The sequence below is a fragment of the Schistocerca cancellata genome, chromosome 1 (assembly GCF_023864275.1).
Source record: "Schistocerca cancellata isolate TAMUIC-IGC-003103 chromosome 1, iqSchCanc2.1, whole genome shotgun sequence".
Lineage (NCBI taxonomy): Eukaryota > Metazoa > Arthropoda > Insecta > Orthoptera > Acrididae > Schistocerca > Schistocerca cancellata.
Genome location: NC_064626.1, coordinates 1,208,670,128 through 1,208,688,947, shown reverse-complemented (window position 1 = coordinate 1,208,688,947; position 18,820 = coordinate 1,208,670,128). Strand labels below are relative to the sequence as shown.

The 18,820-nt window shown below is 44.2% G+C and overlaps 1 protein-coding gene across 2 annotated transcripts in view; it reads left to right on the top strand.

Moving 5' to 3' along the window:
• LOC126094646 (uncharacterized) overlaps window positions 1-18,820 on the top strand; it is a 1,573,713-nt gene that overhangs the window by 1,513,765 nt on the left and 41,128 nt on the right. The window lies entirely within an intron of this gene.

Here is an 18,820-nt window from a genome sequence, read left to right as displayed (position 1 = left end):
CTCACAGTCAGTCGCTAGATCACCCGGCCGCGAAAGGCGACGGCGTCAGTTTCGAGCGCCCAGTTTGTAACGCAGTTTTAACCTGCCAGGTACTTTCAGATCGGTGTACACCACGCTACAGAGTGAAATTCATTATGGATACAAAGGAGACAGCTTTCAAAACACACTTGTGTTCTATTATAAAATATTAGTGATGTGTGTGGGACCCGTACCAAATGTAGTAGTACTACTAACGGGGGATACTGAACACATATCAGCCGGCCGCGGTGGTCTAGCGGTTCTGGCGCTGCAGTCCGGAACCGCGGGACTGCTACGGTCGCAGGTTCGAATCCTGCCTCGGGCATGGGTGTGTGTGATGTCCTTAGGTTAGTTAGGTTTAAGTAGTTCTAAGTTCTAGGGGACTTATGACCTAAGATGTTGAGTCCCATAGTGCTCAGAGCCATTTGAACCATTTTTGAACACATATCAATGAGAGCAACACTAATGGTCACAGATTTGTTTAAGCAGCGAATGTTGCGGAATTGTTGAACTGACAGTCACTTGAAGGTAGACGCCAATTATCCCACGAAAGCCTGCTTCCAAGGTTTTTAAAGAAAAAGGTTTGAGTGAGGAATCTAGCAATATGCTGCAACTCCACACATATTCCTGAAGGCGCTGGGAATTACAGAGCGCTCAGAGCCATTTAAGAAGTCGTCCTTTCCGCGCTGTGCACGGGACTGGAACGGAAAGAAGCCATAATATTTGGCACGATATGAAGTACCCTCTGCCATGCATTTCGCAGGGGTTTGCAAACTATGAATGTAGAAGGGTGGTGCATTTTTTTCACCTAGGCAGGATTCCTCAAAGCACATCGTGGAAACGTAAAGAAAAATGACTGGTCACAGTTAATTTTAAATGAGATTGATTATTATTAGATTCACTAACCACAGTACTTGGTGACTGCTATTGATACTCCAGAGGCAAAGTTAGGGGAAAAAAGGCGCGTGGCACGGCTGACTGAGCGAGTATTTCCTGCATTTGCTTAGTCATGACGTGACAAGGAAGTTTCCTGCTCGGCAGCCGTATCGTGTCCCTGAGCGGCTTGTAAACAACGCTAGAATGAAAATGTTGCCGGCATTGAATTCCATCTCTCAAACGCTGTTCCGCAAAAGCACGTGCAGTCCTTTGTTTGGCACTTCGTATTTAAGAATTTGCAAAATATTATTCTGGTAAAGCATTTAAATTAAATGGTGCACAGGCGGGTTGACACTGCCAAGAGGAATCTGTGGATAGATAAAATTTTAGTGCAAGGTTTTCTCATTTTACAGCATTTTGACGGAGTAAGTTATATGACACTGTTTGCGTATCATGCATATGCATAGACGTTCATAATCCGCGTTCTATCGTATGGCATGCGTTCTTAGATAAATATTAAGGCGATGCGGTATGGTTCTCCTGTAACGACTCCCTTTAGAGTTTGTTGAGTTTCTGTGACCATCCCACACCGACCAAACTATACACTAAAGAATAGGTGGGACTTGACTTCTGTGAGTGAGCTTTCGTACGGGTGATATTGAAATGGGTTACGCTTGGCTCACATTTTTATTATTCAGTTTTGTAAGAAGACAGCATTTGGCACGTTTTATTATTCAGTTAATAATAAATAAGAATAAAACTTTATTGAGGGGAGGTTACAATATGCATCCTTAGAATTCTTTCAGTGAATCTGCTTCACATCTACTTCTGACACAAGCAGATTTAACCGTTCGTTCCGTGACTGGCCGTCTCATAAGGACACATCCATATATTTAACATATTTTAACTAAAGTTCAGTCTTTATCACTGCACTTATGTCTCAATAACATAGGTGACTGGTTTCGGTTATATTTATATAACCATCTTCAGACCCATGGCTTCCTTGGAGGATGGTAGGCGGAGCTCTCCACAGCTGCTACGACTTGGTAGCAGCTCAGGAGAGCTCCGTCTACCATCCTCCAAGGAAGCCATGGGTCTGAAGATGGTTATATAAATTTAACCGAAACCGGTCACGTATGTTATTGAGACATAAGTGTTGTGATCAAGACTGAACTTTAGTTAAAATATAATAATTTATTGATCACTGTATTCCAAAAATGTTTACCAAAATTGAACATATATTTGACACCTAGTACTAAGTTCCATACGGAAGTAGTTTGCTTTATGTATTAAATGAATTACAGATAGCAATGTTGAAAGTGATGGAGCGTTTCTTTCGGCAAAGCGAATGACGCAGCTGAATATTTCGAGTGAGTGGGGTGTTGTTCGAACAACTTGCAGGAATGCAGCCGCGTGACCTTTTCGACAACCACCGATATTTCGACAGGTAAACACCTCGTGGGTGTGGGTATGGCGAATGACCGGTGAACCTCATCGGCCATCTTGCGTAGTGCCAACAGTAACATTCGGAGGCGGTGGTGTAATGGTGTGGTCGCGTTTTTCGTGGAGGGGGCTTGCACTCCTTTTTGTTTTGTGTGGAACTATCACGGCACAGGCCAACACTGATGTTGTCTGCACCTTCTTGCTTCGCTTTCTTTGAAATTATGTGGGTGATATTTTTCTTTAAATCAGATGCCATGTCTCCAGACTCTTAGACTGAATAATCGTTTGGTTGGCATTTCCTCCAGTGACTTGAGAAATTTCGAAGGGATGTTGTGTATTAAGACATATTGAAGTATTACATCTCGGCTGTTTGTGACGAGTATCACTTTATTACATCTTGCACGGTTGGCCAATATCAGCATCACATGCCATTTTCAGGCACAATAGGTATCGATATGTTTTCAATTATCCTATTACTAAACGGCGGATATAGCCGATCAGAAAACGAGCACATAACCTGATCGGCTATATTCATCCATTTAATAAAAGAATAAGTGTACAACACATTGTCAGCTAAGGCGACTGAAACTGGCATGTAATGCGATATTGGCCAATCGTGCACCTACAAAAAAATCTACGTCTACATCTACCCGCCCCCTCCTCCCCAGGATACTCCGCAAATCACACTTCAGTGTCTGGCAGAGGGTTCATCGAACCACCTTCACAATAATTCTGTTATTCCAGTCTCGAACAGCGCGAAGAAAAACGAACACTTATATCTTTCCGTGCGACCTCTGATTTCCCTCATTTTATTATGATCAACGTTTCTCTCTACGTAGGTCAGCATCAACAAAATATATTGGTATTCAGAGGAGAAAGTTGGTGATTGAAATTTCGTGAGAAGATTCTGCCGCAACGAGAAACGCCTTTGTTTTAATGATGTCCACCCCAAATCCTGTACAATGTCCGTGACACACTCTACGCTATTTCGCAATAATATAAAACGTGCTGTCCTTCTTTGAACTTTCTCGATGTACTCCGTTAATGCTATCTGGTAAGGATTCCAGACCGCGCAGCAGTGCTCCAAAATAGGACGGATAAGCGTAGTGTAGGCAGTCTCTTTCGTAGATCTGTTACATTTTCTAAGTGTTCTGCCAACAGAGCGCAGTCTTTGGTTTGATTTGCCTTCCCCACAACATTTTTTGTGTGTTCTTTCGAATTTAAGTTGTTCATAATTGTAAATCCTAGGTATTTAGTTGAATTTAAGGCCTTTAAATTTCACTGATTTATCGTGTAACCGAAGTTTAACGGATGCCTTTTAGCAGTCATGTGGATGACCTCATATTTTTCATTACTTATTGTTCAGATGATTCAAATGGCTCTGAGAACTATGGGACTTAACATCTGAGGTCATCAGTCCCCTAGACTTAGAACTACTTAAACCTAACTAACCTAAGGACATCACACACATCCATGCCCGAGGCAGGATTCGAACCTGCGACCGTAGCAGCAGCGCGGTTCCGAACTGAAGCGCCTAGAACCGCTCGGCCACAGCGGCCGGCTATTTAGGGTTAATTGACAATTTTCGCACCATTCAGATATCATTTCTAAATCCTTTTGCAATTTGTTTTGGTCTTCTGATGACATTACTAGACAATAAACGACAGCGTCATCTGCAAACAACTTACGACAACTGTTCAGATTGTCTCCTAAATCATTTATATGGATAAGGAACAGCAGAGGACCTATAACACTATCTTGGAGACCGCCAGAAATCATTTCTGTTTTAGTCGAAGACTTTCCGACAGTTACTTCGGACTGTGACATTTCTGATGGGAAATCGCCAATTCAGTCACATAACTGAGACGCAGTTTCTCTTCAAGTCACTAGTGTGGTACAGTGTCAAAAGCCTTCTGGAGAGCTAAGATGTAATAAAGTCAGTACTTGTCAAAAACAGCCCCGGTAAAATACTTCAATTCGTCTTTTAACAATTACACGGCTCCTTCAGCCCACATGTAGAAAATGATCGTACTGTTATCTATGGTTTCTGCTTTATTTGCTCTCATGTCTTCCAAAGCTTTGTTATATTCTAACTCTGTTACTGTATCCTCTATGTCTTCCATATCGACTTCCACTTCTTCTATCGCATCATCATACCCTTACTCCCAACTTGGATCTAGATCCGACCGATCAGTTGCGACAGAGCACTTGTAGATCATCAACGCTTTCGGTGTGTCGCGGAAACCTTGCAATGACGCGTCATCACCGTCGTCAAGCGCAAGGTCGTGAGGGGGAGGGGGCGGTGGCGAGTGATTCACGCTAGTAGAATGGTGCCTCTACTTCATCTGCTCGTGTTTTATGTTTTCTTCACCAGGCAGTGATCACGTGTTGGTTATCCTGTAATGCACTACAGTCTAATGTTATAATTCTCCGAGAACCTTTCGATGCTATACACTTGAATTTTTCGCGTCCAGTTGCCCTCGTTCGTCAGAGAGCCCACCCTTGTACCGTGTATAGATCGGTGCGCTGGATCCGAACTCTGTGTTGTCAAACAAATAATTTTCCAAGCAGTTCTCCCGCTGGCTGTTGTGTAACCAACGGCGCTCATCTACTGGCCCCCAGACGGGCAAGTGGAAAGCAGCAGCCACATCCAGCTCGTGAACCACGACTGCCGTTAATTACCAGCGGCTGATAGACACACTGCCGGGGAAAGCGCGCTGGCCCGTCCTGGGTGCGCCGGCGAAAGCCGATAGAGTGGATCGGCAGGGGCTCTCCACAATACCGTCTCCTGCAGCAGCCGTCATACAGTACAGATGCCACGGTTCCGTCTACCGCGGCACAAGCTGGTTCCGTCCCAACATACTCAATCTCCGTTCGGTACAAATTGTGATACAATTTCAATTAGTCGATGTGCACGTAAAGTTTCTTTCCCGTTTCCCGTTACACCTGCCAAAAATGCTGATGTAACATCTTGATTGTCTGCCCTTATTTATTTATCGTGTCAAAAGTACACAAATATCAAAGAAATATACGTGTTGACATAATTTTACACAAAAGAAATGCCCTTGGTGTAGGTCTCATAAGGTCTTGCATGGTGCAGGTGTTTTGTGATGAGGAGCACTGAAGGAAATGGCTGTTAGTCTGCGCTCAACGTCACACTGGCAAAGAAATGAGTCCACAGAGAAAACCCAAGTCCGCAGATTGGTCATGCATCTCGTTGTTTGATCGTAATATATTGAGAAACCTCCATATTGACCACTTCTCCGAATGTCCAGGGCGAAGTTCTTCCTTTGGAGCCATCCATTCTCCCAAATACCGACATCGCGAGATCCTTGCCGCGTGCGGATTCTCGATCAGAGCCTCAGTAGTTGTCAAGAAGCTTTTTCTTGACTTCAGCCTATTTTGTGCGGGCTCGCCACCTTATAGTGGATGGGCTTCCTTCGTTGTGGCCTTACTTTTCTCATATCTCACAGCTACCTCACGTCTGCTTTCAGGAAGAGCACTGCCTTTTATATACTGGCGCTGATAACCTCGACCTTCAGTGCCCTGAAGCCATTTAATAACAATTTCTTATCAACCATTGACTTGTTCCAGGTGCGGAGTACAGTTTCAATAAATTTAAAGAACGGGACGTCATTTCCACCAGTCTGTCAGTTTAAGTGAAGAAAACGATAAACTTAGAATCCCATGTCTACAATATCAGTGAGTCAGAGCTAGAATAGGTCAACTCATACAAATGACTGTGTATAACACTTTGTAAGGATATGAGATAGAATGATCGCATAGGATCAGTTCAGGGTAAAGCAGGTGGCATTTCGATTTATTGGTAGAATACTAAGGAAATCCAATCAGTCTACAAAGGAGATTGCTTACAAATCACTCGTGCAACCTATCCTTGAATACTGCTCAAGTGTCTGGGACACGTACCGAATAGGATTAACAGGGGTCACTGAACGTATACAGAGAAGGCAGCACGATTGGTCACAAGAGTGTTTGATCCACAGAGATGATGAAGAAACTGAACTGGTAGACTCTTGACGATAGACAATTACTATCCCTAGAACGCCTACTTACAACATTTCAAGAACCAACTTTAAATGGTGAATCTATAAAGATACTACAACCCGCACGAGTCGCTCCCGTAGGGATCGTGAGGACAAGATTACATTAATTTCAGCAGGAATGGTAGCATTTAAACAATCGTTTTTCCGGCGGTCTACATGTGAATGGAACGGGGAAAAACCCTAGTAAATCGACGTACCCCTTGTCATTAACTACGCAGTGGTTTTCAGAGTATAGATGCAAATGTAGATATACTTCATTAAGCACTACTGGCGCGTTTCGAGTGTGTGCTCATTTTCAAGTGCACAAAAGAATGCGAACACGACATCCTCTCGTATGTACATAACAAAAATCGCATACGGCACACAACTATAAATTGTTTAGAAATGTTTTCTGTGTATTAGTGCACGGCACGCAATTTTTACTATATACTTACGCTGAAGTGTCCTTATATATTTGTGCATTCGAAAATGAATACAAGATCTAAAACTGCCAGTAGTGCTTAACTCATTTGAGTAAAGGGCGTGCTCCCGGGTGTTTTGCAGATTGTTATTGACGTTTTATCCACAATATTTTGACGACCGACCGAGCGAGCCATGTCCTTTATGTGCTGTGAATTTTGCTGTTATATGTACTTGCTGCGTGGACCCAACCATACCATCAGCAAAACTCACAGTACCTGAAGAGGACGGTTGTGGTGGTCGTCGTAAAACTGTACATAGAATGGAAACAATAACTCGATAGAACACTCAGAATCCCATCATCAGTCAATCACACAGGGAATGAGAGTTCATTTTACTCATTTAAACTAACAGATTGGTGGAAATGATGTCGTTCTTGAAATTTCTGAAAATAACATGTCCTGCTTAGTTTCACTCTTTCATACAGTAAATAAGTTTACAACAATAACGGGAAAGGCGAAAAAACGAGAAGGTAGAAAACGTTGGAACGAAAGTTGGTACTACAATGTTGTAGATGGAGAGTGGTAGTTTGGGGTCCAACTCTCTCCGACGACAAAGTCTTCGGTGACGCAACACATCCTCGGATAGGGCAGGAATGGGGACGGAAATAGTGGCTGCGTGTCCTCGAAGGAACTGTCCAGGCATTCGCATTAAGCGATTTAGAGAAACTACGGAAAATCTGAACATGGATGGCCGAATGGAGTTTTGAATGCCGAATCCATTGTCTTAGACACCGTGTCACTTCGCTCGGTGGATAGTGTGAGGTGAACGGAAAGCTAGGAGTAACAAACAGATCAGCAGACACAGAACACTGCTAGTAAATTGTAGCCTGAGAACTAGGTAATCATAATGATAATGATGTGTAAAACCATACTCACTCCAAAATCACCTATTAAAACAAATGCTTCTTAGGCATTTGCGTAATGCGCCTATTCCGATAGAAAGAATCAGTCGTAAGTTCTTTTCGTTACTCATTAACAAAATACTTGAACCATGCAACTAGTTCAGTTGTTTTGGCGTGTTTCTGGGTTAAAATGAGTGAGGTAATTTGACGTAGTCTAGGTGCCAGTGTGACGAATCTGGTAGGGTGCTTAGTCCACAGAAAGTCTTCAGCTTTTTTTTTCTCACTCGTTTTTATGCGCTATTTGCTTATTTGCTTTCCACTAACTGCATCAGCGTCAAAACAAAAACAAAAAATTGCTCGCAAACAATATACATCTCTCGCTACCAGGTACCAACAGTGCATTTTCATGCAAGTTATCTACAGAACAATGACAATGATAATATTCATTAATTACAAAAGTGGTATTAATAATGTGGCATGACCTTCACTCTTCCTTGAAACTGTTCTCTATTGGTATCTTGTTCACCTGAGGTCAAGGTTATGTCACCAAACACGAAAATCGTCGCATCAATTGGCATTACGGTACTTTTAGGAAAATCTGCAAAAGTGGCTGCGATTGAAAGTTACTCTTTCATTACTGTGACTTGTCTCCCAGCCGTAATTGTAGACGAGCTGACACTGATTGGGAAGAATAAGGGAAACGTCTGTGGTCCTCTCCACATTCGCCTCTTTAAATCCAAACGTAATTTTCCCTGCAGAGGTTACAATCGTGTTCTCCAGAATTTGAATTCATCGGTTACCAGGCTATCATCTTGCTCTTCACCCTCACCTCCTCTTTAATGCGTCTAGACATGCACTTGTGACACTGAAATACTCCAGTCGATAATATCCAACTTTGGATAAAACGTGAGGAAGAGTAGGTTTTATTACTATTTTTTCTTTTTTTTCCCCAAGGCTCATAAACCAGTGAACTTCACCAGTGTTGTCGAAGGACGTCTGAGGTACTCGACTGCAAGTTTTCCTCCTGCGTGAATTCTTTACGTATATTGCCCAACAGGAATGCAACTTGCGGTTTATCAGTTTGCCAACGATAGGGCTGGTGTATTCAGGGTACAACAGCAAATAAATATATGGAATCAAGTTGTCTGAAAAAAGATTTCTACGCTAGTATTTCTCGACACAGTACCACAATGTGCGCCTGTATCCGGTTGAGTCTATAACAAGCAAAGACGTAAGTACACGGCGAGCATCCGCATAACTCATTCCGTAAACGGCGGCCGCGAACGACGTTTGGAATGCAGGAAAAGAATTTGGTGACGTAATATGGTAATGTGGAGTGTCTGTTGACATTCTGCGAACGCAGCCAATGCCGAAGAATATTTGATGGCAAAGCAACTGCCCATTTGCCAGACCATAGTATATTTGAAAGTTATTGCTTTTGACACCCGCGTCAGAGAAATATAGCGCGACCACAAAATTGTTTGTACAATCGAACCTTCCGCGAAGCCCGTTTTGGTGGCCGCGCGCGGAATGCAAACTCCGGCGGCGACGGCCCACTGCGGAGGTATTCGCGTCACGGGCTGCGCGTGGGTTTCCTTCCCCACCACGCGTTGAAGTCTCCGCGCCCCTCCCTCTTGTGATCATGTCCTTTTAAAAACACCGCGCTCGTGGGAGCGGTGGCACGCGCGTGTGAGCGGATGACGAAGTTTCAAGGCACTGCGTAAACTGCATTCAAAACAGTCGTCACCTTGAATATACGTTCAGACTGATTTCTCACCAGAGCCGTCATCCTCGCTCCATAAAATTCTTGATGACTGCTGCCAAGGTATGTTTTTCAAATGATTTATAGATATATGAGACTGTATTTTGTATCCTCGATTTAGAAAATAGCATGAAAGTCTGTATAGGAGTTAACGCTTCAGTATGATTGTCTATTTAGTAACTACTTTCGATAACATTGTCACCTAATGGTCGACATAATCATTTTGACTTGCCAGTTCTAGCCATTCTGATCATATGCCATGAAGTATTAAGCATTGTACCTATATAATTAGCACAATCTGATAGAAACATAAAGTTGTAGACTTTACAAAAAACATGTTCATCATTCGTAAAGGAAAACACATTTATATGCTCCAGTTTTCGTATAAAAATGTACGCTGTTTGGCACCACGTAACACATTCGGTGACTCGACGTAGCTTGCCAGTGTGACTAAACAGATGATGTTAATGCTATTTATACTAGAGGTCGATCAAATAAAGTCAAATTACATCTTATCGGTAATCATATACTTTTTTTAAAAAAAAATACTTAGAAGCTGAGCAGCAACACCGGCGCAAAACATGGAGAATGATGATGTGCATAATGCTCTTTTTACATAGGCAAGAAAACGGGGAATTGTAGATAGCTTTTATACTTAGAACTTGTACAGATAAGGTAACATGAAAACCTTCTCGTTTGTGCAGTGCTAAATATAACTGTAAGGAGACACCACATTCAGACAGTCTTGTGTGGAATTATAGTATATCAGTTTTAAACTTTGAGTAACGTTGACGAAAGACACTGAACTACACTGCACATTGATAGAAACACTTTAAGATTAGTCAAGTTACGTATTTTTAATCAGAGAAAGACACCAAGGAAAAGAAAGAAAGGTTAAGGTTTTAACGCCCCCTCGCCGACGACCTTATTAAATGTGGAGCACGATCTCGAATGGACAATTATGGGGAAGGAAATCAGCCGTGGGCAAATGACGTAAATACTGATGTAATGTTACTCTGTATGTCGTCCTGACTCACCAACAGAAATCCTGCACTTGTACCCTATACGGCCTGTATAATCAGCCAACCATTTTCCGTGGTATTCCTAAATTTCCTAAGGCAAAAGTCGATGATTAGTTTCTGAAGAACACGACTGGTTTCCAACCATATCTTTATTCACATCCTATGTTGCACTCCGTATCTAATGACTTCTGCATCGAAGGAGCTTGGTACCCTCAAATGGTTCGAATGGCTCTGAGCTCTATGAGACTTAAGATCTGAGGTCATCAGTCCCCTAGGACTTAGAACTACTTAAACCTAACTAACCTAGAGACATCTCACACAACCGTGCCGTAGGCAGGATTCGAACCTGCGATCGTAGCAGTCGCGCGGTTCCAGACTGTAGCGCCTAGAACCGCTCGGCCACACCGGCCGACACTTGGTACCCTAACTTATTTCCTTCCGCACAGGAGATTTTTGGAGGAGGGGGCAGGTGAGGTGATAATTACACAGCAGCAAGAGAGTAATAAATTAATGAATGTTTAACGCATTTGTATTCCGCATGAAGATAATTTAAAAAGGGAATGTCATCTGTATGTAGATACATGAAAATGTGGCGATTGTTAACCATGCTGCAAAACACTTACACCTATGTGTAGCATCTGCAGTCAGAAGTCTCGTTTCGCTTGTTTGAATCGTTTATGGAACGGTAGAGGTATCCGCGTTACAAGGACCACCCTAAACTCACGCTGCAGAATTTATCGGCCCTAAGCTCAAATCTGAGTAGAGGCTATTTCATCTGACAGTGGCACCTATGTACAGAGTCAAAGGAATGTGCATTTCTCTTCACCCAGAAACTTTATCGAGTTTGGTTTTCCCGTAGCAGAACACCGAGGAAAATGCGCAATACTTTTTAACTCGTTGGTTAGAGAAGGGAGCAAGTAAGAGAGTCGCTTCCTTGTTACAACATGGTGCGCGCAGCTGCCAGCTGCAGGGGAACCTGCTGCCTGGAACCAGCCACGGCTCCAGCTCCAGCTGTAGCCGCGCTCCAGCGGCCGGCCTTCGTCCAGCCAAATATGGGGGCGCACGCCGCGACTCGGCTATGTGGGCCGCCGCATCTGTTTCCCCTCCAAAACAAACCCCGCCTCAATGTCAGCTCCTGCGGACGCCGTCATTCGCAAATTCCCTGCATACGTCTCTGGCTTCTCCCCTCAGATAAGTCTGGTAAATACCTTTATATTTAGCCAAGGTGGTTCGAAACTATCGACATTTCTGTCCCATCTCTCGTTTCACCTTTCGCACAATAGGTATTTGAGAAAGCGAGCGACAAGTGCGTCGTCGGATTTCTTTTCTTCGCTGTACGACTCGTCCCGTGACGAGTGATCGGCACAGGTGAGCCGCGAAAGAGAAGCGAAGAATGAAAGCTACAGCTTAAAGATCAAGGTTTAGGCTCCAAGCTGCCGCCAGTTGTAGCCTTGCAGCGTTCAGCAATGGTCAAAAGCAATAACGCCGAGGAAATGAAACGCCGCATTCGTCTCGGGTGTCCTCGGTATGCAGAACCGCGGCGAGGTTACCAGAATGTGACCTGTTTACTGGCGACGCAACAGGCCATCAATCTGGTATACGTACCCGTCGCCGTTATGATTGACCTATTCCTTTCCTCTCCCAACCAAAATGAATTTTTCACTCGACGTGTAAGAGCAACGCTCGCGGAGGGCAAAGATCCGGGTTGGAGTCCCAGTCCGGTACAGAATATTAAACTTCCAGGGACTTTCACTTCATAATCATTATGTCCACCATGGGCGTTTTAACTTACTGGTACAAGTTGAAACTTCGACTTCAACATTTGGTGTGCATTATTGGCCAGTTTTGGCACGTGGCCGTTTTCAAATGCGAGGTACTTCAGTGACGTGCGTGTCGTCGTATTTAAAGCCAATTGTAGTACATGGCGGCAGGAATTGAGGTTCCACGTAGCTGAGGGGTCAGCGCGGCTGAATGACATTGACATCTAGAGGGACCAGGTTCGATTACCGTTACTGCCAGGGATATTTTCATTGATAAGAGGACTGGAAAGTGGTCCACTCAGCCTCGTGATGTCAACTTAGGAGCTACCTGACCGAATAGTAGCGGCTATGCGTCACTAAAACTGACACTTGCAGTGAGAGAGGTGTGTTGACTCAAAGTCCCTTTCCACCACGTCCCTTGAGGCCATAAGGATGACACGGCGGTCGGTCGGTACCGATGAGCCCACCAGCTGCTATGGACGGACTTCAAGTTTACAGGGTCAGGGACTGATTTTAAATATGATAACAAACGAGTCATCCCCGTAGAGCTACATTTGAAAATAGCAACGGGCCGAAACTTGCTAGTAACCCACATTAAAGATGAAGTCAAAATTTCGACAAGCTAAGCCGCTAATGGTTTGGACCTTCAGAAAATATGTTGAGGCTTTGGAGTCGAATATGTGGATAGTGATATTTTATGGAGTTCGGTTCTTATTTTGCCGCGCGGGGTAGCCGCGCGGTCTTGGGCGCGTTGTCACGGTTCGCGCGGGTCTCCCCGTCGGAGGTTCGAGTCCTCCCTCGGGCATGGGTGTGTGTGTGTCGTCCTTAGCGTAAATTATTTTAAGTTAGATTAGGTAGTGTGTAAGCCTAGGGACCGAGGACCTCAGCAGTTTGGTTCCATAGGAACTTACCACAAATTTCCAAATTTTCGCTTCTTATTTTTCTTAGACATCATTGTCTCTGGCTAAGGAAAATCTAAAAATATCAAAAACTATTGATATTTCCCTGCTGATAGATGTAATTAGACCCAGTCGCTACTCCTAATTACATTTTCTGTTAGATTATAAATCACTCCAGGCGAATAACTGGCATCAACAGCATTATCACAGGTACATTCTCTTAAGTCCTTCATGAAAACGAATCGACGTTGAACTTGGTAGCATCAGTGAATTTATCAAAATTGTAATAGACGATGCGAAGGAAATTACTCCATTAGAAAGTAAAATAACGAATGATGGACGAAGCCAGAAGAATATAAAGAATCAGAGTCGCACATGCGAAGTGAGCATTCCTTACCAAAAGAAGTCTGCTACTTTCAAACATAGGCCTCAATTTCAGAAGACATTTCTGAAAATGTGCGTCTACAGAAGAGCATTGTGTCCAAGTGAGCCGGCCCAAGTGGCCGAGCGGTTCTGGGCGCTACAGTCTGGAACCGCGCGACCGATACGGTCGCAGGTTCGAACCCTACCTCGGGCATGGATGTGTGTGATGTCCTTAGGTTAGTTAGGTTTAAGTAGTTCTAAGTTCTAGGGGACTGATGACCACAGATGTTAAGTCCCATAGTGCTCAGAGCCATTTGAACCATTTGTCCAAGTGACTCGTATTCTGTGGAAAAGTAGTAAAAAAAAAGAATCGAAGCGTCTATGATGTGGTGTTGTAGAAGATAGACTGATTAAATGAGTAATGAAGAGGTGCACTGCAGAACGGTAACGAAAGACGAAAGGAATATGAGGCAAACACTAATTACAAGACAACGAAAAGATAAAATCAGGTTTCCATCACCTTACTGTATCCAAACTGCTAACCCTATTCTCAGTGTCATTCGGTGTTCCCTTATATGTGCCAAATACACATACAGTAAGGTTCTCCGACTACGAGAACGATACCACTGCAAAAAAAAAAAAAATAAACCAAATTTTTTTGGCAGTTTTTAGACACCAAGTCAGATAGATATGTAAACATATTCTATTTTTATGTCAAAATCCCTCCTCTAGCATCTAGGAGGGGTCGTGCTACTTTACTACACAATAACTACTTCTTTCGGAAGTGAAAACAGGAAGCCCAAATGCTTAACACAAACTTTCAGTTAATCAGATCGACACCTATCTGCCTGCTGCATAAGACAGTTCAGCCGTTACCTCCAAAAGTGCACTTCTACCTCTTGTTGAAGAAAACTTGAAAACTCGAACACAGAGTCAAATTTTGTACATTGTGACAGTAAAAAAATGGTTCAATTAGCTCTGAGCACTATGGGACTTAACATCTGAGCTCATCAGTCCCCTAGAACTTAGAACTACTTAAACCTAACTAACCTAAGGACATCATACACATCCATGCCCGAGGCAGGATTCGAACCTGCGACCGTAGCGGTCGCGCGGCTCCAGACTGAAGCGCCTAGAACTGTTCGACCACACCGGCCGGCCTTGTGACAATAGCTTACGTTTTTAGACATAGGAGACATTTCTTTCTAACCGACCATTTTACCAGTATGGAAGTTGGGCAGATTCTGGAAAGGACAGGAAAACATCACACCGCACACCGATGAACACTGCAGTGGAGGGAGAGAGACAGAGAGAGAGACAGAGAGAGAGAGAGAGAGAGAGAGAGAGAATTAGCTCCGCGTGTGTTGTACGCAGGCGAAGACGATAGCGAGGTCAACAGTATTACACAAGCAAATGTCCCCCGTCGCGCAATAAGCATTCCTGAAGCTCATCCATAAACTGCAGTTCGCTACCAGCCTCGGCTTTGCCGGCACGTAGTCGTGCCGATACCGGCGATCCATTCGATGTTAAGACGAGGCGGCACCCAGCAGAACGTCTGCGGACACACCTTACGACAGGCGCGACACGGGCCGGGCTTCTGAATAGAAATGACGTGCTTACCTCGTTCAGCCTCGGCGAACTTTATCGCTGGGCGTAGCGCGGGCCGTGATGGAATAATTTCCGTAACCGTCACAAATCATTCGCCATCATTGTTTCCCGTTAGCATGACGCCGGTTAGTGTCACGCAGGGGCCGCGGACTCTGGTGTCTATGGCTCGCGGTAAGACAAGTCAAGGGCGAACTAATCACGCTTATTCGTAACACGAGACGTTCCACATGACCGCTCCGGCCCGGCGTCTTCCTCAGCTGCTGTGAGTCACCTGGCCGTGGTCGCAAGCACCGGTTGGATCACAGTTTGATGCACGCTGTAAAACAGCGAGCCAATCCAAATGAAGTCACGCTAACTGTTTCACAACTGAATTAAGGGCGAGATATCTTAGTACGCGACGTGTTGCTTAATTTTGAACCTCGCCTTTGGCCAAAATGAAAACAATGCAGCAGGCTCATTGCATTCTCTAAGAGAGGTAGTGAGTCTCTTGCATGAACTGCAATACGAGGGCAGTTCAATAAGTAATGCAACACATTTTTTTTCTGAAACAAGGGTTGTTTTATTCAGCATTGAAATACACCAGGTTATTCCCCAATCTTTTAGCTACACAACACTATTTTTCAACTAATCTCCATTCAATGCTACGGCCTTACGCCACCTTGAAATGAGGGCCTTTATGCCTGCACGGTACCATTCCACTGGTCGATGTCGGAGCCAACGTCGTACTGCATCAATAACTTCATCATCCGCGTAGTGCCTCCCACGGATTGCGTCCTTCATTGGGCCAAACATATGGAAATCCGACGGTGCGAGATCGGGGCTGTAGGGTGCATGAGGAAGAACAGTCCACTGAAGTTTTGTGAGCTCCTCTCGGGTGCGAAGACTTGTGTGAGGTCTTGCGTTGTCATGAAGAAGGAGAAGTTCGTTCAGATTTTTGTGAACAATTGTGACAGCACTACCAACAGAGATGTCAAGTTGAGCACTGAGTTGTTTGATGGTGATCCGTCGATCATCTCGAACGAGTGTGTTCGCACGCTCCGCCATTGCAGGAGTCACAGCTGTGCACGGCCGGCCCGCACGCGGGAGATCAGACAGTCTTGCTTGACCTTGCGGCGATGATGACACACGCTTTGCCCAACGACTCACCGTGCTTTTGTCCACTGCCAGATCACCGTAGACATTCTGCAAGCGCCTATGAATATCTGAGATGCCCTGGTTTTCCGCCAAAAGAAACTCGATCACTGCCCGTTGTTTGCAACGCACATCCGTTACAGACGCCATTTTAACAGCTCCGTACAGCGCTGCCACCAGTCGGAAGTCAATGAAACTATACGAGACGAAGCGGGAATGTTTGAAAATATTCCACAAGAAATTTCCGGTTTTTTCAACCAAAATTGGCCGAGAAAAAAAATGTGTTGCATTACTTATTGAACTGCCCTCGTAGTTGTATGCAGGGAGAATAGTCGTCCTGTTAATATGTTCTATCAGGAGTGCCACAGGTGTCGATTCTGTGCCCGCTATTCTCCTCCTTTTATTTCTGACACCTTGTCCTGTAAATATCACGTCTAGGTCGAAGTCCTCCAGCTTTGTCTAAGTGACCTGAATGTCTCGGCTACCCTGCGCGGCGGTGTAGAGGGTACTTAGTAGATAAATTGTAGAAAAGGAACCCTTGTCCGGAAATGTACTACTAGGGTTTAAGTTTGAAGATTGAATCACTTACATATCTCCCGCTGCGGAGACACTGAGTTCTGACCTGTGAGCCCACGGCATGGGCAAGGTTTCGAGTACTCGACGTCGGGTACTCTTCAAGGTCGAGAGTGTGGCTCATTTGTGAAGTACCACTGTCAACCCTCCCAGTAGCGAACGTACCAGCTTCTCACAGTTTTCACTGTTATCGGACGAAAACAGTAGGCCTATGTGACGTCAAAATGTAACAGCTACTGACTACGACGGCGCCTTTTCCTCAGTTTGTGTGAGAACCATGAAGCCGGAAGTTTGAAAGTGATCCGATCTTCAAACTTATTTTATATCCAAGAGTGGAGGGTCAGTGGAACAAGTTATTGCACAAGTGTACGTTCCACATCATGTACAAATATATTCCGAAACTTCTGGAGGAAGACGAAGTCCTCCTACACGAGATGGCAGTATATTGTGCCCAGTTGAGGTGCTCGTCCGAAGTTAAATCCAAGTCCTTGACGGTTTTATGATACTGGCTTGAGAGGCAGTTGTTCGCGGGACGCAAAAAAATGGCTCTGAGCACTATGGGACTTAACATCTATGGTCATCAGTCCCCTAGAACTTAGAACTACTTAAACCTAACTAACCTAAGGACATCACACAACACCCAGTCATCACGAGGCAGAGAAAATCCCTGACCCCGCCGGGAATCGAACCCGGGAACCCGGGCGCGGGAAGCGACGCAAAACTCCTTCATTTTTGACGGGATGTTTAATACTTCTGTGCATTAATTTTAAGTCCCAGGTTTTGCGCTCACTGAACACTGAATACAGATCGTCATTCATCTACATGATGGCAGTACCGATGTCTTCAGGTCACTAGGTGTGGAGGACCGGTATAGGAATGACATTTAAAAGACAGAAGTGACCACATGTCACTGAAATACGAGGACAATAGCCAGCATAGAACTGCCCCTTGTGGCGCTTCCTAAAGAACATGCGTTCAACACAACTACACAACTATTCACTCTTACAGACAACAAGCTAATGTCTGTTTCTCAAGAAGCTTCCAAACGACTACAGCGCGCTGTAGCAAAACTTTAGATGTTGCATTTTTCAGAGCAGTATTGTCATTTCTAGACAAGCGGGTCTTACTTAAATGATTTGATACCGTCCTCAGCTGTCATCTTTCCTTTTTTGTGTGCTATTGTACAGTTTGTCTTATCTATTTTCAAGTAACCTGATAAACCCGAAGCAGCATGAATTCCGTGCACTAACAGTCGGTTAAGAGTTAAACACTGAAAAAAAAATGGTTCAAATGGCTCTGAGCACTATGGAACTCAACTGCTGAGATCATTAGTCCCCTAGAACTTAGAACTAGTTAAACCTAACTAACGTAAGGACATCACAAACATCCATGCCCGAGGCAGGATTCGAACCTGCGACCGTAGCGGTCTTGCGGTTCCAGACTGCAGCGCCTTTAAACACTGAAACAAATCAGGATATTTTATAGAAATAAAGCAATGTTATTGTACAAAAATCCATCGGTACCATTATACCGTAGTGGTCTCTGCACATGTTATATATGAATGCCGTCCACTGTCATTGTAGTTGTGAGTGCAAATGTAGTCTTTATCATAAAATCAGCATCACCAGAACAATTAATACGGGTGCACGTCGAACATTTAGAATAGAGGGTGCCCCAGAAGTATTTAATCAGTCCCAAGGAGGGGCACTTTAATTCATTGTTTTCTATTGGACAAAATATAAATATAAACAGAAATAACGCACTGTAATTGAAAGCACGGCAGTTCGAGATAATTGCTCTCCGTATCCAAACAAAGCATCGCTCAATCCGGCGTCCTGAGAACGTCTCATTGAGGTAATTAACCACAATGTGCGCAAAGTTCGGTGGTGGCCCGTCCTCTTGAAACATCACCGAATCCAGAATGGTGTTGGCAGACAACTGGGGAGGCAGGAATAGCTCAAACAAGTCCAGATACGATGTTGACGTGTTTGCCGTTTC